Source organism: Chenopodium album, chromosome 4, assembly GCF_948465745.1.
Source record: "Chenopodium album chromosome 4, dcCheAlbu1.1, whole genome shotgun sequence".
Classification (NCBI taxonomy): domain Eukaryota; kingdom Viridiplantae; phylum Streptophyta; class Magnoliopsida; order Caryophyllales; family Amaranthaceae; genus Chenopodium; species Chenopodium album.
In genome coordinates this window covers 32,629,474-32,636,888 of record NC_137837.1, presented here as the reverse complement: position 1 = coordinate 32,636,888, position 7,415 = coordinate 32,629,474, and the positions used below count along the sequence as shown (strand labels likewise).

The 7,415-nt window shown below is 37.2% G+C and overlaps 1 non-coding gene across 1 annotated transcript; it reads left to right on the top strand.

The window, feature by feature from the left end:
• The first annotated feature begins 4,140 nt into the window (after positions 1 to 4,140).
• LOC145629746 (small nucleolar RNA R71) lies at positions 4,141 to 4,246 on the top strand. Its single transcript, XR_014111895.1, has one exon. It is a non-coding gene; the product is annotated as a small nucleolar RNA R71 (small nucleolar RNA).
• The last annotated feature ends 3,169 nt before the right edge of the window (positions 4,247 to 7,415 follow it).

Sequence of the window (7,415 nt, the reverse complement as noted above, 5' to 3'; positions counted from 1 at the left end):
GCCCCGTCTTACGGTGGGATTCCCCCTGACACGGGGCACCTGCTGTGACACAGGGGTTTCCGTGTCCTTTCCGCGTAAACCCTTGACGCGTTTTGTTTCCCGTTCACTAAATATTTCCCACGTCACACAGCAATCCACCGTGTCACGGGAATGTTCCCCGTTTGACGGTGGGGATTCCCGTGTCACGGTACATTTTGCCGTGTTGCGGTGTACTTTTTTAGGGTTTTTATCTTTTTAGGGTTCCGTGTGTTCCCTCAGCACATTTTTTCTATAAATACCTCCTCATTTCTGATGTTCGAGGCATCAATTAATTCTATATTTTTTCTCTCTTCTATGCTCTAGCCTAAACACTAGTCTACCCTTCTTCTTTCAAAATTCCTTCTTCAAGAACTCCAAGGAGTCCATACTTTACTCGTGGTTCTATCCTTAAGCCAAGGCGTGAAAGGTAGAAGTGTTAGAGGGTTTGGCCCCAAATCAACTCTATTTAATTTAATTTAATTTAATTATTGTTTTATTATTATTTCCTTGAAGTTACTAACTTGTTTATTATGTTATAGTTGCAAGCAAACAGAATCAAAGTAAGAATTATGTTCCTTTTATTTCTATTATTTTTCTAACAATTTTATATTGTCGGAATTATTGTTAAATTGCTTCCAATATTAATGTTTATTTTATTATATTTTTTTATCACCATATTGCATGTTTAAAGGGATATATGTAATTGAGAATCACGCCTAATAAGATAATTTGGACAACCGGCTTAGGTTTCTTTTTAATCTTGTTATTAATTAAAGTGACCACTAATATTTTAGTATTATATGTTGCATTAATATTCAACCAATTTAGCTTAATAATAGTTTGGAGCAAATTGAATCTCTGTTTGTATGCCTTTGAGATCTCAAGAATCATTTTTTCGCTATAAGAATCAAGTAGAGGCCAATACGGGCGAATGTGACTCCATGACTTACTTCGTACCATCATCCCCGATCCTCCTTTTGTTGTTCCGAACCATATGGAGTTAGTAATCTAATGGATTATGAATGGGGTGTAATCTTCACGGGCCAATCGTTGTTGCCTATCGTTGTCCCTTATCGTGATTGCCTTCTTATGATTCGTGAACGGTTTACAAGTTCCTTAAAAACTTGTTGGCGGCTCCCTACTTTATTTTTCCCTAATCGTATTATGTCAATTCCCACTTCCTATGAGTGCCAAGCATATTCACACATGCTTTAACGTAGACGCACTTCGAGCGACGCTTACACGCGCGACCGCGCAGGGGCTAGGCGCGCCCGCACCACCTGCTGTTCTTCTTGCCTTTCTCCTTGGTGCGTTTATGCGTGGGTACATCGATAACTATCATTCCGTGAGTTTTGACCCCGGCATAACGATCAGTTTCTCATGTGAAAAATGTGGGTTCAACATCCTCAATTATGGTAGCACCACGATGAACTCACCAAGTTCCAATTTCTTTAAACTTAAGCACAAATTTCCTAACTTACCTTTCGAACAATTCTTACCCCTTTTACCTCAAACTTTCAAAAAAATTGAACATAAACACATCAAAAGTCGCGAAACACCATTCCATTAATCGTTCCACTTGATGTGATCCAACTCCAAGAATTCAACCTATAAATCCAAAATAAAAACAAGTGAAAGAAAAGAAAAGAAACTAAAAGAAAGAAGATTAAGAAAAATTGAAATCAAAAGAAAAGGTTAGAAATCTCCGGGTTACCTCCCGGGAAGATCTTGCTGCTTAATGTCCTTAGCTCGACCTTTTCTCCAAATCACGGAGGGTCAAAGAACACCACCTTGTCCAAGGTGACGGGAAGAGCAAATTTCTCTTCAATTTTTAGCAACTTCTCATTGTTTCTTGATGAAACTTCATTCGATGGTTTCTCAAAAGCAAGCTTCTCTTTCCATAGCCTCATTCTCTTTCTCTTTTTCCTACAAACTAGTGTTTTTTTCTTTGCCTTGTTCCTCTTTGTAGATGATTTCACACCATCAACACTCTTAGGATCATCTTCCTCCTCTTGAAGGGGAAGCTCAAACCAATAAGGAATGTCAATCTCCTTCTCGTCTATGAGCTTGGGAAACTCCTTTTTCTCTTCACTAACCTTCTTGCAATCAAAACTCAAAAACACATCATCACAATTCTCAAGAATTTCGTTAGTTGAATTATCAATCATGCATACATTATCAGTAGAGCGAGGGGAATTAACACACATGATTCCTTTAACAAAAGACAAAGACTCATGCATCGGTTTTAGCTCAAAACTTTCCTCATTGTTACCAACTCTCAAAGTAATACGACCTCCCTTAACATCAATCAAAGCTCCCGAGGAAGCTAAGAAAGGTACCCCTAAAATGATAGGAATATGGTCATCTTCCGCAATCTCTAACACAATGAAATATACAGGAATTGTGAATTCTCCTATCTTAAGGGGAACATCCTCAGCTCTTCCCTTTGGGAACTTGATGGATCTATCAGCTAATTGAAGGGTCATATTGGATGGAAGGAGTTCACCTATCTTAAGTCTCTTAAAGGTGGAATAAGGCATGATACTCACGCTAGCACCAAGATCACAAAGGGCATTTTGGAACAATTTTCCTTTGTTTTTGCAAGGGATGGAGATTTTCCCAGGGTCTTTCAACTTTTGGGGTAAGTCATTGTCGATAAAGGCACTACAACACTCCCCCAAATTCACCGGTTCCACCATATTGCAATCTCTTTTACCGCTCAAAATTTCCTTAAGAAACCTAGCATAATTTGGCATTTGTTCCAAGACTTTGGTGAAAGGAATAGAAAGATGAATTTTCTTCAGCATCTCAATAAATTGTCCAAATTGCTCATCCAATTTGTACCTATTGAACTTTTGGGGGTATAGAAGTTTGGGCTTGTAAACCTCATCTTTCTTCTTTTCTTTCTCCTTTGGCTCTTCATTAGATTTCTCACTCATCTTGCTAGCTAGACTCTTCATGCTTATTCTCTTTGCTCGAATCACTCCCTTCTTCACCCTCCTTACTCTTCCTAGGAACACTCTCTTCAAGGACCTTACCACTCCTAGTGGTGATATAACAAACTGGTTTCTTAGGACCAATTTCTTGTGAGGGTAAAGAAGATGGGCTAGCACAATCTTTCAAGGGGTTAGCTAGTTGAACGATGTGGTTCTCAAGCATCTTTCCATGACTTAATAGGCCATGAAACATTTTGTCACTAGAGGATATGTAATCATCCAAATTCTTGGCTTAATCTACCATGAAATTCGCCAGCTTACTCATAAATTGAGATTGTTGATCATAGGAATCATCACTTTGGCATTGATTTATTGGATTTGGGTGAGGAACCCCTTTGAGCATCATTTTGAAAATTTCCTCTACTTTGGTTACTCCAATTACCCTTATCAAGATTTTGGCTGGAATTTTGAGTATGATTACCATCACCTTGGTTATGATCCCCATATACTTGGTCGTAGCTTTGATCATTACAACCAAAGTTGTTATGGTTACCATGAAACCCTTGGGTTAATTGGTTCCTATAACCACTATTTTGGTTATAATTATCATAGCTCCCATGGTTGTGATAGTTCCAATTTCCAACATTCTTTTGAGCATTAACTATAGATCCAAAATTAAAATTTCCAACATAATTCACATGCAAATTTTCATTTTCATCATGTTCATCACATCCATCATAAAGAACATTTGGACAATTAGAAGCATCATGATCATTTCTTCCGCATAAATCACAAGCCAAACATTCTCTAATCATGCAACATGAAGCAAAAAGAGGGTTAGAGTAAGAAGATATACCTTTCCCCTTAAATTGGGAGGGAAGATCTTGTGCTTGTGAAGATGAATTTTCAAGCTTAGCTTTGATAGAAGCCACCTCCTTCCCTAAGTCCGAATGTAGAGTAGACAATTTGTTGATGGCATTGACTTGATCAACCAAGGTACACTCGTTTGTTGACTCTTCCTCAACCTCTTTCCAACTCATGTAATTCCTCCCTACATCATCTATCACATCAACAACCTCTTCCACCGTCTTGTTCATGATTGGGCCTCCGGCTCCGGCATCTAAGCTCGACCTACCTTGAGGACTCAAACCACCATAATAAAATTTGAATTATTTGGTAAGTTGGAATTCCGTGATAAGGGCACTCTATTTGATACTCTTTGTACCTCTCCCATGCTTCATAAAGATTTTCGTTAGGCCTTTGCGTGAAATTTTAGATCAAAGCCCTTGCCTCCGCCGTTTTATTTTGGGGGTACAAACGGGATAGGAATCCTTTGGTAACATCGTCCCATGTTCTTAAAATATTCGGCTTGACCTCCTTGTCCAACCATTCCAAAGCTCGCCCTATGAGGGAAAAAGGGAACAATTTGAGCCTGATAAACTCTTGTGCAACCCCACTCACCCTAATAGTGTTGCAATATTTCTCAAATTTCTTAAGGTGGTTGAGAGGACTTTCATTCGATGCACCACTATATTGTCGTCTCTCAATCAAGGTAATCATTGCCGGCTTAATTTCAAAATCACTATATGGAATCAACAATGGAGCAATCCCGGTCTCATACTTGTATGCACCCGGAGTGCCCAACTCCTTCAATGTAACCCTTTGAGCTTCTCCCATGTTATCTTGCACACACAAACTCAAAGGAAAATATTAGTAGCACGGCTACAAATGTAGCCTAAAGAAGAAAATCTTTTTTTATTTTTTTATTTTTGTTAAATAGACTCAACAACAATAGCAACCATCTACGCCATTCCCCGGCAACAGCGCCATTTTTGACCCGTAGGCGAGACTAGGTTATTGAAAACTAATCTACACTTGGTCAAAATAAAATTTATAATCTCTCAACACACCCCTACACAAAGCATAGAGTAAGTTGAGGGTCGAACCACTAGGAATGGGAAATGAATGCTAAAGTCTAGGCTAAGCTATTTCAAAGAAATAAAGTGAGGTGTGTGTATCCAAAACAATAAAAAAATCAAATGAAATAAAATTTAACAAGCACTAGGGTTAGAATCCGCATGTACTCGGAATGGACATAGCTAATTGGGATTGGAGATGACTAGTCAAGTGTTACGAGGGAAAATCAACTAAGCAATCAAGAGAGTAAGGTAGGCTAATCTCCTAGAGGTCAAGCTAGCGCCAACTACGAGAGAATATAAATAGGAGCCTTGCAAACCTACTCAGTCGACAAAAGCAAGCCACATATCAATTATACGTATCAATGCAAGCCTACAATGCATTCTAGTGTAGCAAATCAAAGTTAGCTACTCTTTAATTAATCACACACATGCACTTAATCAATCAACCAATTTAATCACAACATCAACTCCATCAATTTCCCCCAATTAGGATCAATCCATCACTCATACATGCTTCACCATTCCCCTAGCAAGAGAACTACTAACAATCCATTGGAAATAAGATCAAAACTAAGCTAATCAACAATTTCATCATCATCATATCAATAGAACTAAATCAATCAAAAATTCAATTCAAACTTGAACAATCAACAAAACAATTGAAATGATAAGCTGAAAATTGCATTAAAGTAAAAGAAATCCTTACAACTTGCTTCAATTCAATGGAGGAAATGCTAGAATTAACAATTTTCAATCATCAATCAACAATCAAGAACTTCTCTCTCTAAAATCTAGTGTTTCTCTCTCTAAAATTCTAAGCCTAATATTCTGAATTAATTCTCTAATGATTCTCTAATTCTTCCTCCCTCTAAAAATAGAAAGAAAATCTATATATAGTAAAACTAACTAAGAGAAGTTAATTAGATCATCCCCAAACAAAGCCATACAGGCGCGACCAACCATAAGGGGAGCACGACCGCGTGAAACAAAGTACGGTACAGGCCTCATGGTCGCACGCGCCCGCGCCTGGGAGCAGGGGAACCCTCTCCGTATCATTCTGATGCTCCTCGTGCGTTCCACTTAATTCTCTTGATAAACATGGAACCTTGCTGTTTCTTAACTCCATGTTTGCGGGTTCAAGACTAGAATTCATGCCCCCACGACTTGAATGCACAGCTCAAGGTCTTTAGGAACTTGCACTTCTCCATGCTTTAGCTTCAAATGGAGACCAATAGGCATCCTAATCAATGCCAAACTCGGGAAGAGGCTCTGGAAACTCGGAAAACGACCTTAACCTGAAAAATAAAGGAAAACAAGCAAATAAAAGAGAAAATAACAAAAGAAACTAAGAAATGCATAAAAAAAATCAAACTAGGAAAATGAAAAATAAAAGAAATAAAGAGTAAAATCAAGGAAAAACTAAGTAAAAGAGCTAAAGAATAGCATGAAATTCATCCTAAAGAGAACCAAATTAGTGCCATCAATGACACTCAATAATGTGTAAGAAAACAACTTTACTGACAAACTTACACAAAATAATGTCTAAACTATTAAACTATCTAACAAACTCACACTGACATTAGTGTAAGAATCAACTTTGGTAATAAACTTATACATCTTAGTGTGTAAAATAATCAAAATTGTCAACTAAATCAATGTAAAACTGACGAAAAAAGCACTTTAAAATGCCAAAATTAAGGAAAAGGCGCGTAATTCTACCGCACTCTACCCCCCTTAAAGAAAACGAGTTACGCCCTTGTAACTCCACTTAACTTAACTTTAGGGTTATGATGTTCTCTTTCTCATTCCATCCTTGGTAAAATCATAATACTTCTTTATATTCAATCCTTGTTGTGAGTACCAAAATAAACAATTTCCATCTATACCATCTTTTACCAATCCTCTAGTGAAAGTATGCAGAGCTTTGCTATTCAAAACCTTAATTTTGTCTAGCTTTCTCTTGATCAAATTTTTTTCACTCAAAAGCTTCCTTTGCAACTCATATCTTTAGTCAATGTTCTTTCACAATGACTTATAAAAAAAAAAATGTCTTATTACTTACCAAGGTCCAACGATAAGACTTTCTTTGTCACTAGACAAAATTCACGCAAACACTTATTTTTTATATACTTTGGCTCGTTTTTTTCCTCTTACTAAAATTTATCCTTTGTTTCATGGGTAAAACTTTCAACAACACTTGTCCCTTGTTTAACTTGCACCACTCCAATCCATTCTTGGATAATTTTCACTTGCTTCTCTACAACTTTACTAGTTTAAGATCTTAAAATGGTCATCTCACTTATGTTCCACTACGTAATGAACTTTCCCGATTCTATATATACCAACCTAAAAATGTTTCCATGCCAATGCTGGCTTGTATGTCGAATTTGTTACATTCTTTCTGAAATTGAATACACATGTTCTCTGCATAAATTCCCATGTCAAATATTATTTCGTTATTATAACAATGGGTGGATGTTGTAATCGTCCTTAATGTATTACCAAAGTTCTCCTATATACCTTCTTCTAGGATTTTGAAAGA